At 37.2% G+C, this 17936-nt stretch overlaps 1 protein-coding gene across 2 annotated transcripts in view; it reads left to right on the top strand.

The window, feature by feature from the left end:
- ARHGAP15 (Rho GTPase activating protein 15) overlaps positions 1 to 17936 on the top strand; it is a 323931-nt gene that overhangs the window by 244428 nt on the left and 61567 nt on the right. The gene's annotated exons all lie outside the window — the stretch shown is intronic.

The following is a 17936-nucleotide window of genomic DNA, read 5'->3' on the forward strand; positions in this document are numbered from 1 at the left end:
GGAGGTAAAATAAGCTAAGAGAAAATAGGTAAACTTGCATGTGGTGTTATTGCTTTAGCAGCTCTCAGAGATGCTTTTCCTCTGTTTTCTCATACACTGCAGCACCAGTTTCATCCAACTCATTGTACATTAGCAACAATTTAGTATCATTTCATTTAAAATATGCAAGCTTTATATTGAGAGTAAATGTGTAGCCACAAGGTAAAATTAAAAAAAAATATATATATATTAGTCTCGTCATTAAAAAAAGCCTTTAAAGTTTCCATTATCCATTATGTCAGGTAGCAAATATCTTCTCAATGTAACTCCAGACATTAAATCTGTCAAGAGGCATGCAGTAAAATAAATGTCTGGGATACCTTCATAAACAAAAATCTTATTTCCATAATTCATACAGCTGGCTGGCATTTATTGGCACGTCAGGTGCAATGGGGACATTTCAGGAACATTAACATGTACAGCATCATTTGTCAACAAAGCAACAATGTAAGCAAATCGTTCAGAACTCATACAGATTTACAGCTTTCTCTGCCAGCTGCTAATTACGGTGTGCTCTGCCTATTTGGTATGGTCTTTTTTTATTGGAAAATGACAAAGGGGTTATGGTATCCCAGTTTGGAATATAGATGCGCTTTTAGTAATAATATGAGTGGTAATACGACTGCACAGCCTGGAGTTTTGATCTAGTTGCACTAGTCTTAGAATTGACCGGTTTTGATTGATGAAGGACAAAGAGGAACTCAAAGAGATATTTACTTACTGATAGAAGTAACCTCTGCAAACAAAGAAATAATAAAATATCAGCGAGCAAAAAGAAGTATCGTTGCTTTAATATTGTTTTTTCCTACTGAACATGACAGGGAAAATTCAGTCTTCACTGAAAATCTGACATGTTTATTGAGCAATGTTTAGCAAGCCCTATATGTTACAAACTGAGCAAATACCCTTCGAACGTTGCCGAATCCACTTCGATAAATAAGAATTAAACTTTCAGCATTTTAAACAATGCAAAGGTTAAATAAAAGCCGACAATACCATCTGTAAGGGCTAAAATACGTGTTAATTATCTGCTTTCAACATCCTCTGTGTCTGTCTGCCTGTATTTCTCCCCCTCTTTACTTGTTTGAGCGTGCCTGTCTATGTATGCATGTGGTTTTGCAAGTTAACAACAGCAAGTCAGTTCTACTTTTTATTTTTAAGCTTTGGCCAGTTTGCATTTCAATCTCATCAAAATATAATTAGCGGAGCTTTATGCTTCAGATGTATAAATTAAATATGCTTTCATAATGATTATACCTGTTATCCAGCCAAAGGTAGGAGGATTCTATTAGCTAAATACATATTTAGACACCTAATAAAAATCCTTATTCGGTTCTATTTCTTAGTTTCAGTTCATGAACAGTAACCACTATTCCGAGTTAAGATCTTGACCATTTAATTTTTAAGAAAAAACTAATTAGACTATATTATGGATTAATCCCTTGCCAATTTTCATTTTTTAAATCGAAGTAATTTTAGACTTGGTAACTACATAATTTTATGCAAAGAAAGTATGTTTTGCCAACCTTATTAAAATCTTTAACGACCATATTTTCTATAGGCTTCCAAAAATTATCCCACAAAAATGTGTGGGTGCACCCATCTGTACACATGAATGGGTAGCTAGGAGCATAATTATCCAGTTTTGCACGTGCAAATGTAGGTGTTTAAACTCAAATTAGCTGACCCCATAGATTCTGCTGGTGCATTTTTATGAACTGATTAGTAACATTTCCTTGAATTCCATAAAATAGGTTAAAATCCCCAAAGATCTTTAGAGACAATAACAACTTTTCTGTAAAATATTTGAGATTAATGAAGTCTTTTAGAATGTTACTGATGCAACAGTAAAATGAGGTATAGCTGAGTGCCAGTATTTGGGTGTCATTTTGGTTATAATGACTCTTTCAATATAATAAACTCTATTGGCTCCAACTCTAGAGAGATTACTGTCTGACACTGCTTCTCCAGAAGCAAAATGCACATGTTCCTAAAGGAAAAACGAATGCAGCAGGATTATAAAAAATTGACCATCAATCCAAGTCAGTGTGAGCAATCACAGCCGCTTATTTTGTATTAGAAGCAATTTACCCATCTGGAAGAACAAAGATATTTGCAAATGTTGAAGGGACTGACTTCTAGCAGATGCTTAAAGTTAAAAGCTCAACTGCTTCTGAGGTGGAAATTAGTGGCTGCATTGCCTGGGTAGGGCTGTGTGGGAAGGGGGGAGCTGTGGGGATGAACCTCTATAGGGGCTTTGCAGGGTAAAGGAAGAAGTTGGAATTGAGAAGAAGCGGACTGAAGGGATGCGAGTTTCTTGGATGTGGGACTAAATAGTGTCTTTGTGTTTCTATAAGGGCTTACTGATAATGAGGAAATACATATTTAACACAGAGCTTGTTAAAAAGTTTGACCACTGGAATTCACAGTTACTCCCAATATGGTACAGAAATTTTCCAATGCTACTGGAAGTCCTGGTAGACAAAGACTAGTTACTAGAAAACTAGCTTTATACCGTAATTTAAGATTGTTTGGATTTACTTTATTTGTCAATTTTTCCCATTTGTCTTCATGTCTCTGTACATTTGAAGAGACATTCCTTGATCCATAGAGATTGCTTTTCTTCCTGCCTCCTTTGATTCCACTTGCCTAATAATAATGGGCATTATCTTATATCCATATTTAATTTTATTATGTCACTAGTATTGCAAGAAAAGGATGTTCTTTTCAAACATTGTAATGCATTTAGTATTTCACTAGTCATCAGTTAAATCAATTTTTCCCTTTATTGGATCTGAATTATAAATCAACCAGTCATTGTATGGGATACTGTATATGAATGTACAGTATATCATTATGATGTATCCTATAATAATGTCTCTTAGACATGAAAACTAAAGATGGTGGTTTAAAGTGCTGAGAGAGAAAAAATTGGAAACATCTGTTAGTAGGAAGTAGAGAAGACTTTTCATTAAAGTTTGTCAAGTGTGTTTGATAGGAAGAACACACTGGGCCGTATTCTGCCACCCCTTACGTACATCCACCCTGGTATCCAGCATGGTTCTTTTATCTCGTGTAGAAAAGCCAATATTTATCGGAGACACTAAAAAGCCGAATCTCTGCTTTGGGTAAGGCACAGTACAGCAGCTCAAGGAATCTGAGACCTGGGGCAGAGCGAGGATTCACAAGTTTTATGGAAAAAGAGATAGAGCATATTAAAATACAGTCAGTGTCCTGGTCTTTGTGCAGGGTTAATGACAGCTGTGTTGCCCCTATGCTGATTAAGGCAGCAAGCCCATGTGGAAGAAGTGGTGTGAGACAGTTTGGGGTAAAAACTAGTTTATTTACACTTAGCCACTACTTGTAAGAAGATGAAGTGTTAAAAATGAAAATTTAAAAAAAAAGAGGAAGTTAAAGATAAGGCATTTGGAGGCAGTCAGTAGGCAGATTTCACCACCCAAGATACTGTGGACAAGCTGGCAAAAATAGAGAAAAAAATTACTAAAACTTCCAGGGCAGTGTGTTTTAGTTTAATTGTACTGGAATCCATGTAAGCAAACATCACTGTCTAATTAAGGAAGCTCAACAAAGGACTTTTTACAAATACAGAGGGACAGCACATTGCGGTGGTGAGGGCAGCAGGGATCTGGGCAGCTCCGAGCTGATGGTTTCTACTCCAGCTGTGCAAACCCCGCTCAGCACCACCTCACAGCCTTGTCCTGGGGCTGTGGGACCTGCCGTGGGCACCGGAAGGAAAAGAACACAAGAGTTGCATGCTCATCTCATTCCTACATCACTTTTGCGTGCTATCAAAGGCATGTATGCGTGTGTGTCTTTCACTTTATAACTGCTTAGGCACAAGTTGAAATACCCTCTGCATCCCTTGGAAGAGCACCACAAGCTGTCCAGCTGCAGCATAGACCACTCACACCTCCTCACGCAGATGTAACAGCTTAAAAGCCAATATCTCACCTTACCTTTGCAATCTTTTCCCATTTCTTCCCACACTAAGCGATCTCTGGGCCCTGTTGTTTTCCATGATGACACCCAGAACTATAAAATCAGATATAGCAGTGGCAGGGCCCAGTGCAAAATTACCCTCGAGTCAATAGAAAACAGAATATTGCTTATTGATTTGGTCTAGCCTGTTGTGTAGTCAAGGGAGAACAAACTAATACAAATAAAATGAATCAATTGGAAGCTGGCTGTGGGCCTCAATGAGTCATATGAAGTAGGTTTCTGATATCCTTTATCATCATGCACAGCCAGCGAAACAAGAGTGCTACTGTCTTCTGCTGGCGCAGAGAGTTACCTCAGGCTATTCTGAAAAATGCTTTTTTCTTATTTTTAGACCTGAATCAGTCCGTGCTAGTAAATGTATTCCTGTGAATACAGATCCTACTTTGTTGTAATGCCCATGGGAAGGCGGTAGTGTAACCTGTTTGGATGCAGCTGCAGACCACCTGTAGAGAAAGTCAAATTAGGGAGAGACCCCACTGTTCTTTGCATTAATGCTTTTTGTGTTGTGGCTTGGCTTCCCCTCCCTCCCGCTTCGATGCATCTTTCTCAACCAAGGACATAGAGAGCACATTTTAAGACCTTCTGTCCCTTTAAGGCATCTTGTGGTTGAAAGAAGATTTGAAAGACTATAAAATCTCCCCAGTCACCAAGGAGTGATGGTGTGCAAGGAGTTTTAACACTTTTAGGATGACTTTTCTTCCTGGTTTTCTTACAGGTTTGGGGGATATTGGGTTTGGAGGGTGGTGTTTTGTTCTGTGCTTAAAGGCCACATTTAAATCTCTCTCAAGTGATCTGCATGTTAGAGGAATCTTCTAAGTTTTGAATGAAAAAAAGAAGTGGTTGTCAAGAATTAAAGCCTTAACTTGCTGTGCTTTTTGTTCCATTGTTTCTCAATAAAAGACTCGGCAAACAAAAGGAAATGGAACAACTCTAAGTGAAGTGCCTGCATATCCACATGAGTATGATCTCACTGATCCCACTTAACGATACTGGAATTCTGTTTACGTACAGATTTGTCTGAGTTCAGGACAGAGGGATATTTAGGCACATAAAACAAGTGGTTTGAGGAGATTGTGTGTCCTTGGTATGAAAAATACAGGGTGTTTCAAAAAGATGGACCCGATTTCAGAGAGAGAGTGATTTCAAATTGGGCCCATCTTTTTGAAACACCCTATGGTTTTAGTTCTCCTGTTATATCAGTTACAACTGCTTAACACTCCTGGTATCTGTAACTTCTCAGTAGATTAGGCTTTTATTGATTTACCAGGTAGTATTTTGTTGCATAATGATGCAACATTCTACTTTGTGTTACACAAAAACTGCCTGTAACGAAAATTTCATTAAATATTCCCTTTCACCCCATTTCTTCACAGATGAATCCCACTGTTTCACTAATCATTGACGTACTAGTTAACACAGGCAGTTTGTAGATGGAGGTAGTGTCATCAAGCGTTGCCTCATTTTAAATTCCTTCCTCTCGGTGGTGGTATCAATGTTCACTGCAAAGACACTGATGATACTGAATTTAATTGGTATTATGTGTAGGGTCATGTGTGCTCTCCAAGAAGTTTCTGTGTAACTTTTCCCTAATTGAAATTAGATTGAAGTGTTGCTGTGTACACTGCGACTTAATGGTGACAACGTTGAGCCAGCTTCGAAGCTCAGATGCATGGCACGCATCCCAAGAAATCTGCTATGATGCTCCCACATATATCTATGCATATTTTTATGGTACAAGAGACATAAGGTGTGGAAAAGGAGCAGTCTCTTTAAGGGGGATGTGGCAACCCTATCTGCCAGTCATCTTGCCTCTGCGGTTCTATTCCTTTTACAGCCGTTCTGCCTTTCTGGTATCTAAAACATCTTTACATGCGTATTTAATGTCTGCACAGCTACTAAAATCCATGGGAAGGTGAGATGCCATAAGACTAATGGACCAGTAACACTGGTCCTTTGTAGAAACGCTTTCTGTCTGATTTGGGGATAGTTGATGGATAGCTGTCTAATATTCTAGGTGAGATAAAGTATGACCGACATGGTCTGCAAACCGTTTTGGGAATAGGTCTGATGCTCACAATTGCTGTGCAACGTGAGGGCCCTGTGCTGTTGTTGGCTATAATGAGATCTCACCATTAAACACCTGCAGCACTGTATTTTAACTCAATGAAGGGGCAGCCCAGTGCACCCATGGAGTATGGAGAAGTAACTTCTCACCAGTAGAAGTGTTTTGACTGGCAGCTTAATTTATAGCAGCTCATAGAATTACGATGTGTAATAAGCAGCATCCATGAACATTCTTCAGGCACTTCTAAGTGACTCTTTAAAAACCATTGGTTTTCTTCATAAAAATCATTAAACTTTTTAAGAAGGAAGTAGTAGTCTGGGTCAGTAATCATGACAGTGCTTTAAATACTAGTGGATAATTAGCGATGCGAATAAATTAAGTACATTTTAGGTATAATAGCAAAGTTGAGGAAAATGACCAAATATTAGCAAAGCTCCAAAATCTAACCACTTTGTGTTGCATGCTGTTTTAATGACTGCGATTTAAAATTGTGCATAATTCCAAAGAGATCACATGTTTCACATAATAAAAATTACTATGCTATAAAATATATATTTTCTTTAAAAGTACTTGTAATATCAAAAGGACTGTGAAGTATTAGCCATTTAATACAAATTTATCTTTTCTTCCAGATGATTACATTTTCATTTTAATTGCTCACACTTCCCGTTCTGATCTTCATGTTTTATAGTAAGCAAGACATGCCACAAAGAAAAAAAAAATTGTTAGTTAACAGTCTTCAGAAGTCCTAATTTGGCCAATGTGTTCTGCTGCAAAATCCTGGAATGCTGTCTTGCAATTTCAAAAGTGATCTTATTTGGCTTCCCAGAAACTATTATGCCTGAAGGATGCCATGAGAACAAGGGCTGCCTTGTTAACAAGTCGAAAACTCTCAAAAACAAGATAGGATCCTGATATAAATCATAATTTAGATGCACAGAGCTATGTTCACAACCACAGTAATGTAATTCATTTACATCTAGTTATTACTTATCTCCACCCGAACGACTAAGTTCAGGAATGCAGCTGCCTTGTGCCTTGTGACTCGTGGGGGTTAGGGAAGAATGACATCACCAAATTTAAGCACATTACCATGCTGACATAGTGGCACCTTGTTTTTCCCTTCCGCAGATAGAGCCAGGATTGTGTGCTAACCCCCATTCTTCCAAAGAATACCTATTTTCCCCTTTCAAGCAGCTGCTATATGAAGGGTTGCAAATGTCACTTCAACTAATGATGAATGATGCTTGACCCTTGGACCTGTTACTATGAATTTTATGCAATGCTAAATTAATATGAAAGATCTCTGCTAGAAGACTTCAGCTATTATGCATGCAGCATAAATGATATGTTAAACAATCCAAATTTTTTTCTCATAACCATGGTAAAATGCAGAGCTGCTTCAACGTTTTGATGTGTATTTCCACTTAAGATTAGTATCTTTTAGTTCTAAAAATATTTTTGGTAAGCAAATCAGTTTGCGAAAAACATTGTCAAAAGGGCAACTGGCCCACATGTCTTTGTTGTTTGCGTTTCAATATAATTAATTATGTAAAGCAATAGTTAGTGGGAGCTGAACAATTAGTAGAATCTGTCAAATAGTCACACAGAAATTACTAACTAATTGAACTACTGGTCTTTTATTGTTTCAGGAAGCAGTACAGAGTATCATTCTTTTATCTCATAAGTTTGTTATTATCGCACATCACATTTTTTGAGCAGTATATGATTCCTCATAGATTAATACATAAATAACCCTCCTAGTAATGTCAGTGTGAAAAAGTGTTTGAAATAAAAACACCTGTTTTAATTAGTATTCAGATTTGTGCCATTAAAAAATGATAATCCTCTTGTAGTTATATGACATTTTTAAAGTTTTGAATTTCCATCTGTATCCTATATTATGATGTTTCAGGATTGTCGTGAGTTAATTATGTTAACTTCGGAAACATTGCTTGCATTTAGAATGAAAAACTTCAGCTTGAATAGCCAGGAAAGCAGATGCTGTCTTTCTTGTCAACTGCTTTGTTGAGCCTTGCCTTGAAACTTTTTATAAGATTCTGTATTCAAAAGGAAGTATAAATCTCCATTTATTTGAAATGTTACACTAATCTAATAAATATTTTAATCTATTTATTGTGGGAGGGACCTGAGCATATCTCAAGGAACCAAAGACATGAAAATCTCTTATGTTGAAATCCTCCTGTTATTACAAGTCCGTTCACAAGACTATTTTGAAGAACAGGAAAAATGCATGCACTAGAAAGTCCAAAAATTGTTTCAAAGCAGACTTTTTCTCTCCTGAAATATAGATCTCTAAGTTTAGGTGAAATAAGAGGAACTGGAAATATTTTAATTAGAATGCACATCGAGATAAACCCAGGGCAAAGGTAGGCACAAATACAGTGTTAACGCAGCAAATCTGCATTATGTCCTATCCCAGAGCAAGTGAAAGTGCAAAAATGTGGATGTGTGCATGAGGTGGAGGAAAAGGTGTGATGTTGGATTTGGTGAATGCATGGGAGCCGTTTCTCCTTCTTCCACATGAGACTGTGAGGCTTGTGTGGGAAAAGGAAAACTTTACGCCACTGAGTCACCCGTATTTCATGACACCCCTTCTCTGCCAAGGAGGAAACATGAACATTGCCAAGGGTGTTTACATGTGCTCGGGCGTATTTATGCATCTTCTGAGGCTCGTTAAGAGAAGGTATAGCTGTGCACATGGAATTGCACGTGACAGGTTAATGCAGTTATGTTTTTAAGCCCACGCTGGCCTTGAAATGTCAACGTTTTGGTTAAAAAGACCTAAGCAAGGTCTCAAATGCTTCTGTGTATGCAGCTCTTAATTCCACTGGTCATGCATTTAATGAACACAGGTTTGACTGTAAACTTAGGGTTTCTATATTTTTAAAATCATCATATTCCTCAAACAAAAGCTACTTTCATTGTAGTAAAAGTTTCAGTGTTTGCAAGCAGGCACTGTACACGAGAAGCTAAAATGCACAGACTAACCCATGCCTGGATCAGGACATACTTTAATATCTGGTTCTCCGCTGGTGTGACTTCAGAGCGGACATTGCTCTGAAGTTGATGATTTTGTATGAAAAAAGGACACTTTCTGAGAATCTTCCATATTCAGGGCAACATGTGATTCTTAAAATGCATTAAAATGTTTGAAATTTCATGTTATTATTAGCGCTATTATCATCAAAGGGCATTTCGTTAACGTTTGAAAGCCCTTCAGTGCACTTGAAGATATATTTGTTTTAGCAACTTATATAATCCCCTCCTGTTTAAAGTTTTGTTTTAAACACATACAATTATCATCTCACATGCCCTGATTCAGTAAGCACTTAGAAGCATTCCTATCTTTAACAGCATAGCTAGTCCTGCTAATATCCAGGGAATGGAATTAGAGCTTCAGATATTAGCAAAAAGTAATGCAAATGTGAATTAAGCAACATGGTTTTGAAGTAAGTTGACTGACGACTTTTTATTTCTTAGACTGAACGCAAAAGTTTGGGGGAAAAAAAAAATCAAAGCAAGCATTACTGATATTAATAATTATTTTAAAAGTATATAAAGTTGAATATTTCAGGCTGGTAACTAGAAGGAATTAGGCAGTGAAATAACCTTCCAGTAAGGATAGTGAAGAAAAATCCTAACAGCTTTTAGGCAGAGCCATCAGCAGAAATATAATACATAGAAACATATATATGGACATCTAGAATAAGAATGGTATTGTTGTTTAGCACGTAAGTCATATTAACTAAAACGCGTTAATATAGCTGCACTGTAGAATATCACTATTTCCAAGTTAATGAGTCATTTGCATGTTCATAGTTTATATTTGTACCTTTGTGTTTCTTAGTGTAACTTTTCCATACAGTTATCTCTATATCTAACGTGGGACTGAAGACTCTCACTGCCTCATGTCTGTGCAGGAACCTACATGATATGAAATGATATTCTCTGCCCCATGTAGTGTCACACGACATATAGCTGACAACAAATTGTCATGCTAGGTAACAATTTCAGCCAAAATTTCATGAACCGAACGAGGGTGTATGAAGCACAAATTATTCTTATGACCCAAACGTGGGCTCGTGTTTTTCGAGACAACTCACTTTATTGCTAATAGGGAAAATAAATAATGCCTAAAGGCAAGGTGCAAATGCTACTGTGCTAGTTTGAAAGTACTTAACAAAACTGTCCTTTCATTTTGAAGAACTTGAATAAAGTGTTTAAATGACCTCTTCCTAACCAGAAGAGAATATAGAGAAGAAATTAAGCTTTATTGGTAAATTAAAGCCCAAATCCCATGGTCGATGAGAGATATGGTCCGTTTGAAATAGTTACACTTTCAGACTTTCTCTTCTACAATCAGCGGGTGGAGACCAACATAATCCAATTAATTGTAATTCCCTTTTGTGGCACTGGTACAGTGGTGAATGATATAGTAAGTCCATTGAAGTCTTATCTTTGGTCAGATAATCCAAATGGATTCATATTATGAAACAGTCCTTTGTAAAAGTTCTGATGAACCAAAGTGTTTTGACTTTAGAGAACTAAAAGATAAATTCTATACAAAATAAAATGTTTCGTCCTTGACATTTACAGAGCTTGTATATACCTGATTTCATGTAAAAATACTTCCTTCAGCTGTCTTATTGCGAAGAGTCGCTTCATAAAAATAAAATTTAAAAAAAATTCAGGATTTCTTGGCTGGACATCCTACAAAATGGCGTGTGAGAATGGAGATTTGTGGGTACGAGTACTCTTTAATCTTGTAAATAGTCCCATTAAAATAAATCTGATTGCATATGTAAGGAATATAACATTTTGAGAATCATTTTAATTTCTATTTTTCTAATAAAACAATAAACTAATATTTCACTGATAATCCTTATAATTGTAAACAAATTACATATGTATGTTCCTTTTCAGCATTGCAAGTGGACTAGGGGAATTGCTTAATTTTAGCTCAAGCTTTGATCTATTTACATTTGGTAGTCATTTACATAAAGGAAGTCATAGCGATCTTTATTGTTTTGTTAATTATTTCCTTTGATTATTGAAACTCTCTCACTGAGGCACAAGCTTATTGTTATTGGGGTCAGTCCCAATAATACACTTGGCTGTTTGGTTTTGTACAGACCATTTTGAATTGGTTTTGTACAGACCATTTCAGTTTAACGATCACAGGAGACAGAACTGATTTAATTCACCAGTAGTCTGATCCAGTGCTACACATTTTGTATTTCTCCTTTCCTTAAAAGTTGTCCACAGCAAGCCCACGTTATGGTAGAAATGTTTTCACTTGTAGCATGTTGAAATCTCATATTCACTGAAAGATACTGAGATAACATTAGTGGGAGACAACACACTAGACCATATATCGAGGTCAGATCTTTTCAGAGTGTCTCAAAAATACTATTTTTTTTTTATTCTTCGTTAAACTGTCTGGTTGAAATTTAATATAAAGAATCTTTTACCCTTTGGGGGTACATTACATATGAAATAATTTATGACCCATGAATCACAAGAAAGCAGTGAATTAGGTTTCAGATAAGTCTGCCAAATATTACAAAACATTGTGTACAGATTTTTGGACTATGAAAAGGCTTTTGACAAGAGTGGAAATAGAAGCAGTGTTAGAAACAGCAAGAAGGAGAAGAACAGAAGAGCTATATGACAGAATCTTAAAGTACTCTGAGTTAGTAGTACAATTAAAAAGATAGGAATATGAACATATTTTTGAAGTATGAAAATGGGACAGAGAGTCATTGTCCAATTCCTTTCTCTATTAGATCTTGAAAGCCTTCGATTTATTTAAAATGCAGAATTGTGGATGCTGATACACACAATTCTGATAAAAGACCTGACTGTAAATGAAAAGAAACCTCTAAAATTAGATTGCAGAGAAGCTTACTGGAGAGCAATTACACAATAAAAAATGTTAATAACAGATTTGAAGTTGGAAGGGAGATATATTTACCTTGACTAATACATGTATATACAACATATGACTAAGAGAGGACGATGAATTTGAAAGCAGAATTCAGAATGGACTTTTGCTTTTGAATAGTAAAATGTATCATGGGGAGTAAGTTCCTGATCTAGGCAAGTATTTGATATTTGTGTTCTGCAGTCTATGGTATATGGAAGAGAAATACTGTCATTCACCTAGAAAAGGGAATAAAATCCATTAGCTGGCACAGAGAACTGAGAAAGTCATTAGTCTGGTTGAGAATAAAGAGGGAAGAATAAACAGAAAAGCAAAGTGTGTTTAACTACTAAGAAGAAGTTGAAGTTACTGTTCGACAACTAAGTAGAGAGAACTAGACAGAGGACAGAATCTTACCACAGTAAGGCAAATGTAATTTTCGCTCAGCATAGCAATTTAATTTCTATGAGTTGCAGAAATTCTGCCAAACTCCATCCTTGTGCTTGGGTTAAGAAGTCACCTCTGAGCGGGTCTCTCAGAAATATGTTGATTTGTAGGCAGGTGGTCTATTTATTCTTAGGAAGCTTGCATTTTGAGGGAAAACATTCTATATTTAAAATCATTCTTTTTTTCCCCATATGGAATAGTTGATTGAGATAAATTTAATGAATTTTAGAAGTACTTGTAATTATAAGCCTATTACAGTAATTATTGCTTCAAACCACAGTGACAGAACATGCTAAGTCAAAACTAATATCACTGCCATCTGACCCCATAGCAGGTATGGGCAATGAATGACGTTTAAGAGCATCTTAGTGATGGTATCTGTCTCTGGCCACCAAAAAGATTCTCTTTTCAGTACCACGTTATATTTTTATCCTTCTAGTTTCAAACAGCAGCTGGTGGCACAGGAATTTCCCAACGCAACGGTGTTGCTCTCTGACCAATTTCCTAAACCTCTTAACCACTCCGCATGTTTCACCATGTACCATTTCTGAACTTCTCCAATGCACTGGATCTTTTTAACAGAAACAATGAGACAGTTCATCCCTCTTTTACTCCGCAGACCTCTGTGGGATTATGTGAGGATGAATATGACCCAGTATGCCCAAGTACAGAAATCTTTTATTTTTCTGGCACAGATTGAGATTTAAGTTAACAGTAGTTGGTCCAGTGTGTCCCGAGGTCAAGAGAACTGTCATTTCAGAGCACTGGGATAAACAGCACTCTGGATGCACACGGAGATGTTCTGCTTTTTAGCTTAAGTTGCTCAGTAATTTGCGCCTGGACTCCATGGAAATGGGCACTCCAATAATAAATAAATGCTCAGGCATTATAACATCATGGCTTAAATTTTCTGGTAAAAGGCCATGTTCCTCTACCAGAGGGGTAATGCATGAAAGCTTTATTTTGCTGACTGTATCTTTGGTAATTCAAGAGTAGCATTGGATGGATTCAGCAAAAGCTGCTTAGAAACACGCTGTATACAAAATTTAATTATTTACTTAGCTACATTTTTTTTTAATTTATTTATACTCTTTTGGAAGTGAAGGACCTTGCACTGAGTGCAAGCAGGACAGTGGACCTCCCAAAACGTAGCTAGGGAGAGAGGGAGAATAATTAGCTAGGAGAGAACTCATAAAAATCTGGCTGACTAAAGAACACAATCACAGACTGGCTGGGGTTGAAGGGACCTCTGGAGATCATCCAATCCAACCCACCTGCTAAAGCAGGTTCACCAGAGCAGATCACACGGGAATGTGTCCAGGTGGGTTTGAATGTCTCCAGAGGAGACTCCACAGCTTCTCTGGGCAGCCTGTTCCAGGCTCTGGCACCTCACAGTAAAGAAGTTTCTCCTCATATTCAGATGGAACCTCCTGTGCTTCAGCCTGTGCCCATTGCCCCTCATCCTGTCGTTGGGCACCACTGAATAGATTCTGGTCCCATCCTCTTGACGTGCACCCTTGAGACATCACCATTGATAAGATCCTCTCTCGGCCTTCCCCAGGCTGAACAGACCCAGCTCTCTCAGTCTTTCCTCATAAGAAAGAAGCTCCAGACCCCAAATCATCCTTGTAGCCCACTGCTGGGCTCCCTCCAGTAATTCGTTGTACTTGAACTGAGGAGCCCAGAACTGGACACAGTGCTCCAGATGCAGCCTCACCAGGGTAGAGTAGAGGAGCATGATAACCTCCCTTGACCTTCTGGACACACTCTTCCTAATGTATTGCTTTGCATGAGTTGAGGCTTCTACTGTACCATTTGTTCAAAGTTCAAGGGATTACATGCACTTTGGAGTGAGTACATAAAATGCTATGTGAGGACAGGATTTACTAAGGGAGAGGAAGCTAAAGCATCATGTGCTGCATCGCTGAGGAGTGAGCTCCTTGTCATATGATGAGCAAGAACCACCACCACCTCCCAGCAACCCATTGCTGTGTTGTCTCCGGACATCTCTGCTTTCTAGTGCTGCTCTAATTTGAGTGCAATCACTTTGAAAGAGGTTGTTTGTCCCGATGTAGGAATACTTTGTGGTAATTTTGAGCTCTCATTATTTCTGGGTGGGGCAAGAAGGCTGCTGTGTCTCTGCACTAGCTGTAGCTTGCGAAATGCGGGTACAGCTATCAAACACATGTACCTTCAGTGTATAAATTAATATTTGTGCTGCCAGCCATGAGAACAGCCCTCACAAAGGGATTTAGTGATGAGGGGGTGTGTTGATAAAAATAGAGAACTTCTGCTTGAGTCTGCTCTTTTTTTTTCCTATTGAAGACCTTGAATGACCAGTAAATTATTTTTTAAAAATATAACCATTTAAAAAATATAAAGATGTTTTCAAGTTTGAGAAAGTAAAGAAATGCCCCTGGGACCCATCACTATGCCAGTGCTACCATGTGTAGCTGGCAGCAGGGGATGGGTGAAAAAGGCAGCGATGTTAGCAAGTGGATTTCAGTCTGAGACCCAGACATGTCTCACCAAAGTCTTCAGAAAGTTTTTTGAGGCAGAACCCCCAGAGCACACCTGGTGCTGTCACCTGTGTTTTGCTTTCCACGTGACTTGGGGTCATCTATGAGAACACTTGCAAGAAGATGTGATACCCTGGGTGAAGCAGGACTTCCGATGCTCTGGGATTTAATGGTAGAATGGTTTTTAGCTGATTTTTGATAGATTTCTTTCTTCCTTTTTGGACAAGGATAGCCTTATGATAGTGTTCTTAAAGCAAAGATGAAGTCCTTTTTGGTTCTGCTGCAGACATTGCAAATGCCATTAAAAATGTGCATTGCTGAAAAGGCTGATTTACTGAGAATAATAACACAGTAAAACACACATTCCCTTCATGAATGTATTGTATATTGATTTTTTTTAACTAATAACCTTGACAGGTGCCCGTAGTATTTTTTTTTTTTCCTTAATGTGGTCTTTATATTTTCAGCCTGAGTATTAGCATAAATTTTATGGGATTTTCTGGGCATATTTGTGTCTGTATCTAAGATATATGATATCAACTGGCAGTGATGGTTGAACTAATCAAATACTACTGACAAGTTAAAGCGAATTTTTAGGACTGTGAGATTTTGAGCATCTTCCCAGATACAGTATCTCTTGACTGAAAGCAGTCCCTGACTGTCAAGTTTAAATACCAGATTTGGGACTTAATCTTTATGTAAGCAAAACACCCCAATAAGAAATATGTCTGAACAAAGCCAAAAAGTCAGGTCCTCCCCTTAAACCCAGCCTGAAATTCATGTGTATGTTTGTTTATGGCCCTATCGCCATGGTATGTGAGCGATTTCAACCAGTGGGAACCAAACACGAGTCTTACACTGAATGGACTTCTATTTTCTTTCTTTTTTTTGGACTTGGCATTTGTTCCTTGTGGCAAACATTTTTTAAAACGCTCTTATTGCTGGAGGGAAAATTGACACCCTTTGCTTTCACGATGATACATTCCTAACACGTTTCCTTGAAGAGCTGGAAATGGTGCAAAAATCTGGTAAGATAAGTCTCTATAAAGCCTTAGAAGTCAAGCATTCCACTTTAGACATTTAAGACAAATGCATGGCAAAAACAAGTTGGATTTTTTTTAAGGTTTCTACTTAAAGTTCTGTGCCAAAGCTACAGTACTTATACATTTTCTAAATGTGTTTTAAGCAATAAGTTGTACAACATTTTTAGAACATGTGTTAAGCTATTTCTCTAAGAATGAAGCTCTTAACAAAACATAAGCACTCTGCATGAGATCTTAGCAGCAAAGTGCTTAAAAGATAAAGTAAGAATTGGTACCATGGGAAGAACACCAGCTGTAGAGCACACAGGTCCATTATGAGAAGTATGGTAGTGGGTAGGGAGAAAATGATTTAATCAGGAGTAAAACCAATTTTATTATAAGGGCACGCAGGGGGTGTGGCACCATAGTGAGAGGGACATTTCAAAATATCTGACAGATTTCAACAATGTGAAAACCCACCCTGTTCTTTAAAGTGACAGTAAACCCCATCAGGTCTCTCTTTTTGATGCTATTGTTAACAGTTGACTGTTTAAAGCTGGCCTGCTAAGATGCTGTCGATCTAGTTCAATAGTGTGTGGCAAAATAAAAGGCTAATTGTTGAAATACGATCAATCAAATATGATCTCAGAGTCTAAAGAAGATCCCCTCTGGTAACTCATTTGAGATCAAATCATTACTTTTATGATTGAGGTAATTCAATGGAGGAAAAAAAAAAAAAAAAAAAGAAAAGAAAAGAAAAAATTTGAAACCAAAGAAGCAATCAAGACAACTAAATGAAATGCACAAGTCTGCCTTTGTTCCAGCTTTGTCTCACATTACTCCAAGTTAAGGAATTGGGTCCGTTCCTTTATTTGTATGTATTTCCTGAATCCAGAAATTTAAAAAGCATTTAATAACATTTATTAAGTAAAAGTTGAAAGACAACTCAATTTTGAATGAGATTTTCTGTCCAAAAGTAAACTCCATAGTGGGAAAACTGCTGCATTAAAGTACCAGGGATCTGGAGTTGTGGGTGTCCATGTGTCTCCAATAATTTTATCATTTTGTTTAACAACAGTTCAATAAAGAGGCTGCTCTTGGAGCCAGCTGAATTGCTAAACATGAAATTTCAGTCACATTTAGTAAAACATTTCAGGATTATGAAGCTTCAAATTAAATTTGTTCAGTAGTTTTTATGGTTGGCCACTGATTTGCATTCAGACTGAAATTTTCTAAAAAAGAGAATCATAGCACATGTGAAAAAAGCAAACTCCGTTTTTGGACTAACAGAACTTGGAGAAAGTGTGTGTGTGTGTCATTTTAATTTGGACTAATAAGGATTTTTCACTTTCCTAGAGTTTTCTATGGATTATGACTTCACTGTTTCTTATGTTCTAACAGCATCACACTTCAAGAATTAAAAAGAAAAAAGAAAAATAGAATAATCATCCAATCTTGCTTTATTTTTATTAGAAACTCTGTTTTAGCATTTAGTTTCTTTTATATTTAAATTCCTTAGCTCAGTCAAGCTTCAAAAGAAAACATTATTATTTTTGTTTGCAAAACAGTTTTGTAAGCACTTGTGGTTTGTCTTTAGTGTTGTTATCATTTTTGACAGCTTTGCATAGCCTAGGTAGGCCAACAGGGGTCTGTCTAATATTGTTGCTGGGCAAATCTTCCTCCCAGAGATGAAAACCAAACAAAATATTTTTGAAGCAGTAAGGAGGAATTAATATCCTTTCTCTCACAGTACTCTATTCCTTGCTGACATTACATTCAGGCAAAAAAAAAAGGAGAAAAGCGTTACCCATTATTCCCTTGTACATAGCAAGGCTAACACATGTAAAGCAATAACTCATTTTCTATTGCCATGTTTA

The sequence above is a fragment of the Streptopelia decaocto genome, assembly GCF_964273445.1.
Source record: "Streptopelia decaocto genome assembly, chromosome: 6".
Classification (NCBI taxonomy): Eukaryota; Metazoa; Chordata; class Aves; order Columbiformes; family Columbidae; genus Streptopelia; species Streptopelia decaocto.